Here is a 12,239-nt window from a genome sequence, read left to right on the forward strand (position 1 = left end):
ATTGCTAAACGAGATAACATGGTAAATATAATCAGACTATAGCAAAAAATCTATGAAAAAACAACAAAAAACGGGAAAACAATGCTGAAAAATAAACTAATATGGAGTATGTAATGCAAACAAGCTAGTAGTAGAGAAGTGCGTATGCATTTGTCAAAAAAATTGTCAAACGTAGTGGCAGAAAAGCAAAAAAATGGCATAAAAAAATTCGCTTAACAAGACTGAGTGTATTTGACAAGCATCGATGCCAGCCAGGCAGTCAAGTCATTTTCAAAAAGCAACCATCAAAATCATGCATCGCAGCCAGTCAGCTAACCAACCTACATATGAATGCTACGTTGTCGTAACATCATGCACAATGTGTCATCCGCCAGGACAAGAGGCAGAGGATGAGTGAGCGTGTTTATCTAAGATGAAATATCAAGAATACAACATTTTGTTTTCGTTGTTGCTCTTTGAAAAATTCAGTTCAAAAAGATTATTTCTTTTTGTAATGTTTTTTGTTGTATTGGTTTCGTATTTGGTAAGTGCTGCAAAGAAAAGAGGGTGCAATCTGTTTTAAAATGTTTTTTTTTTGTTCTCCATACACTTTAATATTTAGTTTTGTTGTTTTTGTCTTTTACTTTTATAAGGATCTGTTGTTTAGTTTTTGTTTGTAGCTATGACAAAAAAAATCTGATTTTCAGCTGCATGTGTTTTAACAAATATTTGATGAGTACATTTTTATTTATTTTTTTTTCAATTTTTTTATTGTTGTAGCCCGCATATCGATTTCTTCTGTTGAAGTTTTAAATAAAAATATCCTTAGGCTTTTTCAAATTTGTCTGCATTTTTAACTACATCTGAAAAAAAATGAAATCATCAAAGAATAAAATTGTCCTTATGTCAATTGAAATGTATCAGGGTTTGTTTAATATGTTTTCTAAGTTGCAAATGAAGGTCCTGTAGTAAATAAAGGATAACTAACACTATAGACTACAGTCAAGGCTATATCATAGAGTATGGTCCAGAATATTCGCGAGAATATAGACTAGTCTAGTCTATAGTCTAGTCTATAGTCTAGTCTATAGTCTAGTCTATAGTCTAGTCTATAGTCTAGTCTATAGTCTAGTCTATAGTCTAGTCTATAGTCTAGTCTATAGTCTAGTCTATAGTCTAGTCTATAGTCTAGTCTATAGTCTAGTCTATAGTCTAGTCTATAGTCTAGTCTATAGTCTAGTCTATAGTCTAGTCTATAGTCTAGTCTATAGTCTAGTCTATAGTCTAGTCTATAGTCTAGTCTATAGTCTAGTCTATAGTCTAGTCTATAGTCTAGTCTATAGTCTAGTCTATAGTCTAGTCTATAGTCTAGTCCTATAGTCTAGTCTATAGTCTAGTCTATAGTCTAGTCTATAGTCTAGTCTATAGTCTAGTCTATAGTCTAGTCTATAGTCTAGTCTATAGTCTAGTCTATAGTCTAGTCTATAGTCTAGTCTATAGTCTAGTCTATAGTCTAGTCTATAGTCTAGTCTATAGTCTAGTCTATAGTCTAGTCTATAGTCTAGTCTATAGTCTAGTCTATAGTCTAGTCTATAGTCTAGTCTATAGTCTAGTCTATAGTCTAGTCTATAGTCTAGTCTATAGTCTAGTCTATAGTCTAGTCTAGTCTAGTCTATAGTCTAGTCTATAGTCTAGTCTATAGTCTAGTCTATAGTCTAGTCTATAGTCTAGTCTATAGTCTAGTCTATAGTCTAGTCTATAGTCTAGTCTATAGTCTAGTCTATAGTCTAATCTATAGTCTAGTCTATAGTCTAGTCTATAGTCTAGTCTATAGTCTAGTCTATAGTCTAGTCTATAGTCTAATCTATAGTCTAGTCTATAGTCTAGTCTATAGTCTAGTCTATAGTCTAGTCTATAGTCTAGTCTATAGTCTAGTCTATAGTCTAGTCTATAGTCTAGTCTATAGTCTAGTCTATAGTCTAGTCTATAGTCTAGTCTATAGTCTAGTCTATAGTCTAGTCTAGTCTAGTTTATAGTCTAGTCTATAGTCTAGTCTATAGTCTAGTCTATAGTCTAGTCTATAGTCTAGTCTATAGTCTAGTCTATAGTCTAGTATATAGTCTAGTCTATAGTCTAGTCTATAGTCTAGTCTATAGTCTAGTCTATAGTCTAGTCTATAGTCTAATCTATAGGCTAGTCTATAGTCTAGTCTATAGTCTAGTCTATATTTTTTTTTGGGTCTAGTCTATAGTCTAGTCTATAGTCTAGTCTATAGTCTCGTCTTATAGTCTAGTATAGCAGTCTATAGTTAGTCTATCGTCTAGTCTATATCTAGTCTTATAGTCAGTCTATAGTCTAGTTATAGTCTAGTCTATAGTCAGTCTATAGTATCGTCATAGTATAGTCTATATCTAGTCTATAGTTAGTCTATAGTCTAGTATAATAGTCTAGCTATAGTATAGTCTATATCTAGTCTATAGTCTAGTCTATGTCTAGTTCTATAGTCTATCTATAGTCTAGTCTATAGTCTAGTCTATAGTCTATTCTATAGTCTAGTCTATAGTTAGTTATAGTCTAGTTATAGTCTAGGTTATAGTCTAGTCTATAGTCTGTCATAGTATAGTCTATAGTCTTGTCTATGTCTAGTCTATAGTCTAGTATATAGTCTAGGGTCTATAGTCTAGCTATAGTCTAGTCTATAGTCTAGTCTATAGTCTAGCTATAGGTTCTAGTCTATAGTCTAGCTATAGTAGTCTATAGTCTAAGTTTAGTGCTAGTCTATGTCTAGTCTATGTCTAGTTTATAGTCTAGTCTATAGTCTAGTCTATAGTCTAGTCTATAGGTCTAGTCTATAGTCTAGTCTATAGTCTAGTCTATAGTCTAGTCTAGTCTAGTCTATAGTCTAGTCTATAGTCTAGTCTATATGTCTAGTCTATAGTCTAGTCTATAGTCTAGTCTATAGTCTAGTCTATAGTCTAGTCTATAGTCTAGTCTATAGTCTAGTCTATAGTCTAGTCTATAGTCTAGTCTATAGTCTAGTCTATAGTCTAGTCTATAGTCTAGTCTATAGTCTAGTCTATAGTCTAGTCTATAGTCTAGTCTATAGTCTAGTCTATAGTCTAGTCTATAGTCTAGTCTATAGTCTAGTCTATAGTCTAGTCTATAGTCTAGTCTATAGTCTAGTCTATAGTCTAGTCTATAGTCTAGTCTATAGTCTAGTCTATAGTCTAGTCTATAGTCTAGTCTATAGTCTAGTCTATAGTCTAGTCTATAGTCTAGTCTATAGTCTAGTCTATAGTCTAGTCTATAGTCTAGTCTATAGTCTCATCTATAGTCTAGTATATAGTCTAGTCTATAGTCTAGTCTAGTGTATGTCTAGTCTATAGTCTAGTCTATAGTTAGTCTATAGTCTAGTCTATAGTCTAGTCTATAGTCTAGTCTATAGTCCAGTCTATAGTCTAGTCTATAATCTAGTCTATAGTCTAGTCTATAGTCTAGTCTATAGTCTAGTCTATAGTCTAGTCTATAGTCTAGTCTATAATCTAGTCTATAGTCTAGTCTATAGTCTAGTCTATAGTCTAGTCTATAGTCTAGTCTATAGTCTAGTCTATAGTCTAGTCTATAGTCTAGTCTATAGTCTAGTATATAGTCTAGTCTATAGTCTAGTCTATAGTCTAGTCTATAGTCTAGTCTATAATCTAGTCTATAGTCTAGTCTATAGTCTAGTCTATATTCTAGTCTATAGTCTAGTCTATAGTCTAGTCTATAGTCTAGTCTATAGTCTAGTCTATAATCTAGTCTATAGTCTAGTCTATAGTCTAGTCTATAGTCTAGTCTATAGTCTAGTCTATAATCTAGTCTATAGTCTAGTCTATAGTCTAGACTATAGTGTAGTCTATAGTCTAGTCTATAGTCTAGTCTATAGTCTAGTCTATAGTCTAGTCTATAGTCTAGTCTATAGTCTAGTCTATAATCTAGTCTATAGTCTAGTCTATAGTCTAGTCTATAGTCTAGTCTATAGTCTAGTCTATAGTCTAGTCTATAGTCTAGTCTATAGTCTAGTATATAGTCTAGTCTATAGTCTAGTCTATAGTCTAGTCTATAGTCTAGTCTATAATCTAGTCTATAGTCTAGTCTATAGTCTAGTCTATAGTCTAGTCTATAGTCTAGTCTATAGTCTAGTCTATAGTCTAGTCTATAGTCTAGTCTATAGTCTAGTCTATAATCTAGTCTATAGTCTAGTCTATAGTCTAGTCTATAGTCTAGTCTATAGTCTAGTCTATAATCTAGTCTATAGTCTAGTCTATAGTCTAGACTATAGTGTAGTCTATAGTCTAGTCTATAGTCTAGTCTACAGTCTAGTCTATAGTCTAGTCTATAGTCTAGTCTATAGTCTAGTCTATAGTCTAGTCTATAATCTAGTCTATAGTCTAGTCTATAGTCTAGTCTATAGTCTAGTCTATAGTCTAGTCTATAGTCTAGTCTATAGTCTAGTCTATAGTCTGGTCTATAGTCTAGTCTGGTCTATAGTCTGGTCTATAGTCTAGTCTAGTCTATAGTCTAGTCTATAGTCTAGTCTATAGTCTAGTCTATAGTCTAGTCTATAGTCTAGTCTATAGTCTAGTCTATAGTCTAGTCTATAGTCTAGTCTGTAGTCTAGTTTATAGTCTAGTCTATAGTCTAGTGTATTGTCTAGTCTATAGTCCATTCTATAGTCTATTCTATAGTCTATTCTATAGTCTAGTCCATATTCTGGTCTATAGTTTAGTGCATATTATAGTCTATAGTTCAGTATATAGTCTAGTGTATGGTCTACAGTCTAGTCTATAGTCTATATGATACTATAGTGGGATATGGGTCGGGAACACTTCATTTTCACACAACTTACAGCACATCTCTCCATCCTTCTAACGATAAAATATATCTTTTAATTTCCTCATCCTAGTATCTTTAAATATACAGATGGCAGTTGCATACATGTCTGGATGATGATGGTTTTCTCTGTTTTTTTTTAATTTTTGTTGTTTTTGCGTGATTTAATTTTATAGGGTTTACAAAACACAACAACTACAGAATAGGAAAAATAGAGAAAATCAACATACAGACAATAAAATCAATGACATTTAAGTAGAAAATGATACTCTCCCACCACAATTGCTCTAAGGCCTCTAAAATAGGAAAAAAATCTTTACAGACTAAAACAAATACTCAACTAAATAAATACACATACACTTGCACCAAATTCTTTCAAGTATAGTATAAACGTAGATACTAGGGATTTGATTTTATATAGAGATTTAGTTAGAAACACAACTAAAATAGACAGAAAGAAAAAAGTACTAAAGGATTATAAGGATTTTTATTAAAATGTAGTAGAAGGATTTTTTACTATAAAAATAAAAAAAAATATGTTCAGTTTCTTTTTTCAAATTGTCTTTTAACAAGACACAACAAAGTTAGTGGACAGTGAAAATGTTTTGTTGCGTTTTTATATTCTTTTGTGTGGAATCTAAAGGTAACGGTTAGCCTCAAGTGACTGAGGGGTTAATTACTAATGAAATGAGGTAAAAAGATTTATTTTTATAAATAAAAAATTGTTATAAATATCTGTGATAGGTAGGATGGTTGTTGATAATGTCTGAGTATGGAATTAAGTTTGAGTACAATGTCTCTTAATCATGGCAATAGACAAGCAAGTGTTAGAAATTTATTAAAGATAAATACTAGGATTTTTTTGTTATGAATTAAACTAAAGGTTTCCTTCAAAATTGCCAGCACTGCGGAAGATTATAGACTTGACTAGACTATGACTAGACTATAACAAGACTATGACTAGACTATGACTAGACTATGACTAGACTATGACTATACTATGACTAGACTATGACTAGACTATGACTAGACTATGACTAGACTATGACTAGACTATGACTAGACTATGACTAGACTATGACTAGACTATGACTAGACTATGACTAGACTATGACTAGACTATGACTAGACTATGACTAGACTATGACTAGACCATGACTATACTATGACTAGACTATGACTAGACTATGACTAGACTATGACTAGACTATGACTAGACTATGACTAGACTATGACTAGACTATGACTAGACTATGACTAAGACTATGACTAGACTATGACTAGACTATGACTAGACTATGACTAGACTATGACTAGACTATGACTAGACTATGACTAGACTATGACTAGACTATGACTAGACTATGACTAGACTATGACTAGACTATGACTAGACTATGACTAGACTATGACTAGACTATGACTAGACTATGACTAGACTATGACTAGACTATGACTAGACTATGACTAGACCATGACTATACTATGACTAGACTATGACTAGACTATGACTAGACTATGACTAGACTATGACTAGACTATGACTAGACTATGACTAGACTATACTAGACTATGACTAGACTATGACTAGACTATGACTAGACTATGACTAGACTATGACTAGACTATGACTAGACTATGACTAGACTATGACTAGACTATGACTAGACTATGACTAGACTAAACTAGAACTATGACTAGACTATGACTAGACTATGACTAGACTATGACTAGACTATGACTAGACTATGACTAGACTATGACTAGACTATGACTAGACTATGACTAGACTATGACTAGACTATGACTAGACTATGACTAGACTACTGACTAGACTATTTTCACCTGTACATAAAGCACAATAATTCTCTTTACTTTACCAACAGATGCAAGTAAATCAATAAAATTTATGAAGCATAATTGACGCCATAAAGCTCTATAAAACAGCCATTAAATGAAACTGATCAAACATTATTGTTTAAATATCACTTAATAATGTACTCTTTAACAAGCAATAATTTATTTTATTTATTGTATTTCTATAGTTTTTTTACCCTAAAAGTTCCCTAATATTACATTTTCCTGGCATAAACACCCTTTTAGTTTAGAAACATTTTAACGTATGTGTACTTTTTTCATTTTAATTCCCTTTTGTTTAATTTAAAAAAATGTGATAAAAACAAACATAAAAATTGCCTAAATGGCCTATTAATAGACCACGGTTTTTGTCACCCAAAAATTCACATTTTATTTCCTTTTCCTCTAAAATTAACAAAACTTACCCTTCTTTAAAAATTTTTGTTTTTTTTACAGTATAAAAACGACCACCAACAAAAGTCTACAAAAAAGAAACAAAAACAATAATAAATTCTTCCTCGCTCACACACAGTAAAAAGCAATTATCATACACATTTTTGGTTTAAGTAGCGCCAAAAAAACAACAATATCCAGAACAGAACTGGGCAAAAGGGTCGTCATTAACATTTCACAAATTTAAACATGTGTGCGTCAAAAACACACACACACACACTTGCATAAGTGCTTACAAGTAAGCACTTAAAAGCGTATTGTTTTTAATGGACACATTTCTAAGCCACCTTAGTTGGACTACTAAAACAACCAAAATAGTCGACCAAACGATGAAAAAAGTTAAAGACCCACGGTTGAGTGCATTTTTTCTTGATGAAAACAATGAAATATTGTTAAATAAATTCTTTATTCAAACACAAAAAAAAACAGTTTCCTCCAAAATGCCTATTACTTTTAAATTTGTGTACGAATGAATTTTTTTCTGTTTAGGTCATTATGAAATGATTTTTTGGCGTGTGTGTCTAGTTGCTTTTTTTATCAAAAATAATGTGTTTTTTTCTCTTTTGTTTTAAGGGACCGTTTTTTTGCACACACACAACAAAAGGTGTTAAAGATTAGAATTGATAAAAATCTGGGTGTGTATAACTAATTTAGAATTATTATGCCTCATAAAAATACCTACATAAATTATTTAACTAAAATGATAGTGAAAGTAATGACGAGGATTATGATGCGAATTGACAAATGAAAAATGTAATTAAAGTACATTTGTCATACAAGGAGGTACTTAGGACGGAATGACATAGTTTTACAAGTACCTAAATAAAATATACTTAATTACACAGAATTTTTATAAAAATATTATAAAATTAACCGAACTAGAACTGAACTAGAACTAGAACTGAACTAGAATTAAACTAGAACTGAACTAGAACTGAACTAGAACTGAACTAGAACTGAACTAGAGCTGAACTAGAACTAAACTAGAACTGAACTAGAACTGAACTAGAATTGAACTAGAACTTAACTAGAACTGAACTAGAACTGAACTAGAACTGAACTAGAACTGAACTAGAACTGAACTAGAACTGAACTAGAACTGAACTAGAACTGAACTAGAACTGAACTAGAACTGAACTAGAACTGAACTAGAACTGAACTAGAACTGAACTAGAACTGAACTAGAACTGAACTAGAACTGAACTAGAACTGAACTAGAACTGAACTAGAACTGAACTAGAACTGAACTAGAACTGAACTAGAACTGAACTAGAACTGAACTAGAACTGAACTAGAACTGAACTAGAACTGAACTAGAACTGAACTAGAACTGAACTAGAACTGAACTAGAACTGAACTAGAACTGAACTAGAACTGAACTAGAACTGAACTAGAACTGAACTAGAACTGAACTAGAACTGAACTAGAACTGAACTAGAACTGAACTAGAACTGAACTAGAACTGAACTAGAACTGAACTAGAACTGAACTAGAACTGAACTAGAACTGAACTAGAACTGAACTAGAACTGAACTAGAACTGAACTAGAACTGAACTAGAACTGAACTAGAACTGAACTAGAACTGAACTAGAACTGAACTAGAAATAGAACTGAACTAGAACTGAACTAGAACTGAACTAGAACTGAACTAGAACTGAACTAGAACTGAACTAGAACTGAACTAGAACAGAACGAGAACTGAACTAGAACTGAACTAGAACTGAACTAGAACTGAACTCGAACAGAACTAGAACTGAACTAGAACTGAACTGGAACTGAACTGGAACTGAACTAGAACTGAACTAGAACTGAACTAGAACTGAACTAGAACTAGAACTGAACTAGAACTGAACTAGAACTGAACTAGAACTGAACTAGAACTGAACTAGAACTGAACTAGAACTGAACTAGAACTGAACTAGAACTGAACTAGAACTGAACTAGAACTGAACTAGAACTGAACTAGAACTGAACTAGAACAGAACTAGAACTGAACTAGAACTGAACTAGAACTGAACTAGAACTGAGCTAGAACTAGAACTGAACTAGAACTGAACTAGAACTGAACTAGAACTGAACTAGAACTGAACTAGAACTGAACTAGAACTGAACTAGAACTGAACTAGAACTGAACTAGAACTGAACTAGAACTGAACTAGAACTGAACTAGAACTGAACTAGAACTGAACTAGAACTGAACTAGAACTGAACTAGAACTGAACTAGAACTGAACTAGAACTGAACTAGAACTGAACTAGAACCGAACTAAAACTGAACTAGTACCATAACTTAAATAGAATGTAAATTTCAACTAAACTAAAACTGAAAATTTCTAAATTTTATCAATGAAATTTTGAAATTAAAAAGAGACACGTACAACTATTTTCAATTCAAAATATCAATGAAATTAAATAATTCAAATAGCAACTGACCAGCATTATTAAAAAAGGGTCACATGATTAAAAGTCCCTCACCTCAACCAAACCATAACGAAAAAACCAGCAACAATATAACAACTAGAACAACATGTATCTTTTCCGTTAAACATAAACTATGTTTAAAAATACTCCAGCTAAACAAAAAATTTACAATTATACAATTTTAATTGAGAAAAACTTTAAAAACATGACTTTTAGACATGACGTGTTGCATAATAATTGTTTCTAACTATTACCATCAGTATTTATTTGTTTGGTTTAGAAAATGAAAAACTACACAACAAAAGCATAAACTAGAGTAAAACGCGACTAGGTTTTAATCATGTTTGAAAAACCCACAAAAAATAAGCGGGATTATTCTTTTTGTTTTTGTTAACAAAATTACTCGAATAAAAATTACGTTAACTGCATAACAATGCAGTTTACATGAAAATAACATGAACTACCAAATACACAAGAAAAACATAGATAAAATGAAACACACACATACAACAAATGCATCAAATCAACGCACGATTGCGTATAAACACAAAAAACCCCACGAATAGATAAATTGATGAACTTAGAAACTAAAATGTATCGATAAGATGCAGCTAGAAACCTAATTTTTCTATGATTTTTTAAAAACTAAATTCTACTTAAAATTGTTTGTTTATGATTTTTTGGAATAATAAATATTTTGTTTAAAATTTCATGCACCAAATAAATCAAGGATTTATTTTAAAGGTAAAAGAATCTAAAACATATAATATATGACGGGTTTCCTATTAAAGGATAAAAAAGAACAAATTTATCTTTATGTATATGTGACATAAAATTCTAGATATTTTTACTATCACTTTTGTCGATCTTTTATATGTCACAGCACAAAAGCAGACCAACCATGGTTAGACAGGTCAAGTCACCTTTATGGCCAATACTAACACATTCATATTGTCCGTATTGTTTTATTCTATAAAAGTCGTATAATTACATACTTAAACAAATACTGTGCAGCGCGCAAGTAAAAATAAATACAAAATGTAATGAAAATAATAATAATAAAACGGGGTCAAAAAACTCTTTATCAGTTAGAGTTTATATGGTCAAAATGCACACATACATATGTATGAAAAATAACGATGAGGTACAAATACATTTAAAAGTTAACAATAAGTGCTATAATCATAAAGTAATAAAAAATAAATATTTTAAAAGCACTGAAAGAAATAACTGCAATTAACTAGAAGTAGTTATGTTCTAGATCCGTTCTTGTTCAGTTCTATTTCGATTCTAGTTCAGTTCAAATTCAATCCTAACTCAGTTCTAGTTCAGTTCTAGTTCAGTTCTAGTTCAGTTCTAGTTCAGTTCTAGTTCAGTTCTAGTTCAGTTCTAGTTCAGTTCTAGTTCAGTTCTAGTTCAGTTCTAGTTCAGTTCTAGTTCAGTTCTAGTTCAGTTCTAGTTCAGTTCTAGTTCAGTTCTAGTTCAGTTCTAGTTCAGTTCTAGTTCAGTTCTAGTTCAGTTCTAGTTCAGTTCTAGTTCAGTTCTAGTTCAGTTCTAGTTCAGTTCTAGTTCAGTTCTAGTTCAGTTCTAGTTCAGTTCTAGTTCAGTTCTAGTTCAGTTCTAGTTCAGTTCTAGTTCAGTTCTAGTTCAGTTCTAGTTCAGTTCTAGTTCAGTTCTAGTTCAGTTCTAGTTCAGTTCTAGTTCAGTTCTAGTTCAGTTCTAGTTCTAGTTCAGTTCTAGCTCAGTTCTAGTTCAGTTCTAGTTCAGTTCTAGTTCAGTTCTAGTTCAGTTTCTAGTTCAGTTCTAGTTCAGTTCTAGTTCAGTTCTAGTTCAGTTCTAGTTCAGTTCTAGTTCAGTTCTAGTTCAGTTCTAGTTCAGTTCTAGTTCAGTTCTAGTTCAGTTCTAGTTCAGTTCTAGTCAGTTCTAGTTCAGTTCTAGTTCAGTTCTAGTTCAGTTCTAGTTCAGTTCTAGTTCAGTTCTAGTTCAGTTCTAGTTCAGTTCTAGTTCAGTTCTAGTTCAGTTCTAGTTCAGTTCTAGTTCAGTTCTAGTTCAGTTCTAGTTCAGTTCTAGTTCAGTTCTAGTTCTAGTTCTAGTAGTCTAGTTCATAGTCTAGTCATAGTCTAGTCATAGTCTAGTCATAGTCTTAGTCATAGTCTAGTCATAGTCTAGTCATAGTCTAGTCATAGTCTAGTCTAGTCTAGTCATAGTCTTAGTCATAGTCTAGTCATAGTCTAGTCATAGTCTAGTCATAGTCTAGTCATAGTCTAGTCATAGTCTAGTCATAGTCTAGTCATAGTCTAGTCATAGTCTAGTCATAGTCTAGTCTAGTCATAGTCAGTCATAGTCTAGTCATAGTCTAGTCATAGTCTAGTCATAGTCTAGTCATAGTCTAGTCATAGTCTAGTCTAGTCATAGTCTAGTCATAGTCTAGTCATAGTCTAGTCATAGTCTAGTCATAGTCTAGTCATAGTCTAGTCATAGTCTAGTCATAGTCTAGTCATAGTCTAGTCATAGTCTAGTCATAGTCTAGTCATAGTCTAGTCATAGTCTAGTCATAGTCTAGTCATAGTCTAGTCATAGTCTAGTCATAGTCTAGTCATAGTCTAGTCATAGTCTAGTCATAGTCTAGTCATAGTCTAGTCATAGTCTAGTCATAG

This window comes from Lucilia sericata, unplaced genomic scaffold (genome assembly GCF_015586225.1).
Source record: "Lucilia sericata isolate MDLA Ls3-8-SP2 unplaced genomic scaffold, ASM1558622v1 Contig000070F_arrow, whole genome shotgun sequence".
NCBI classification, from domain to species: Eukaryota; Metazoa; Arthropoda; class Insecta; order Diptera; family Calliphoridae; genus Lucilia; species Lucilia sericata.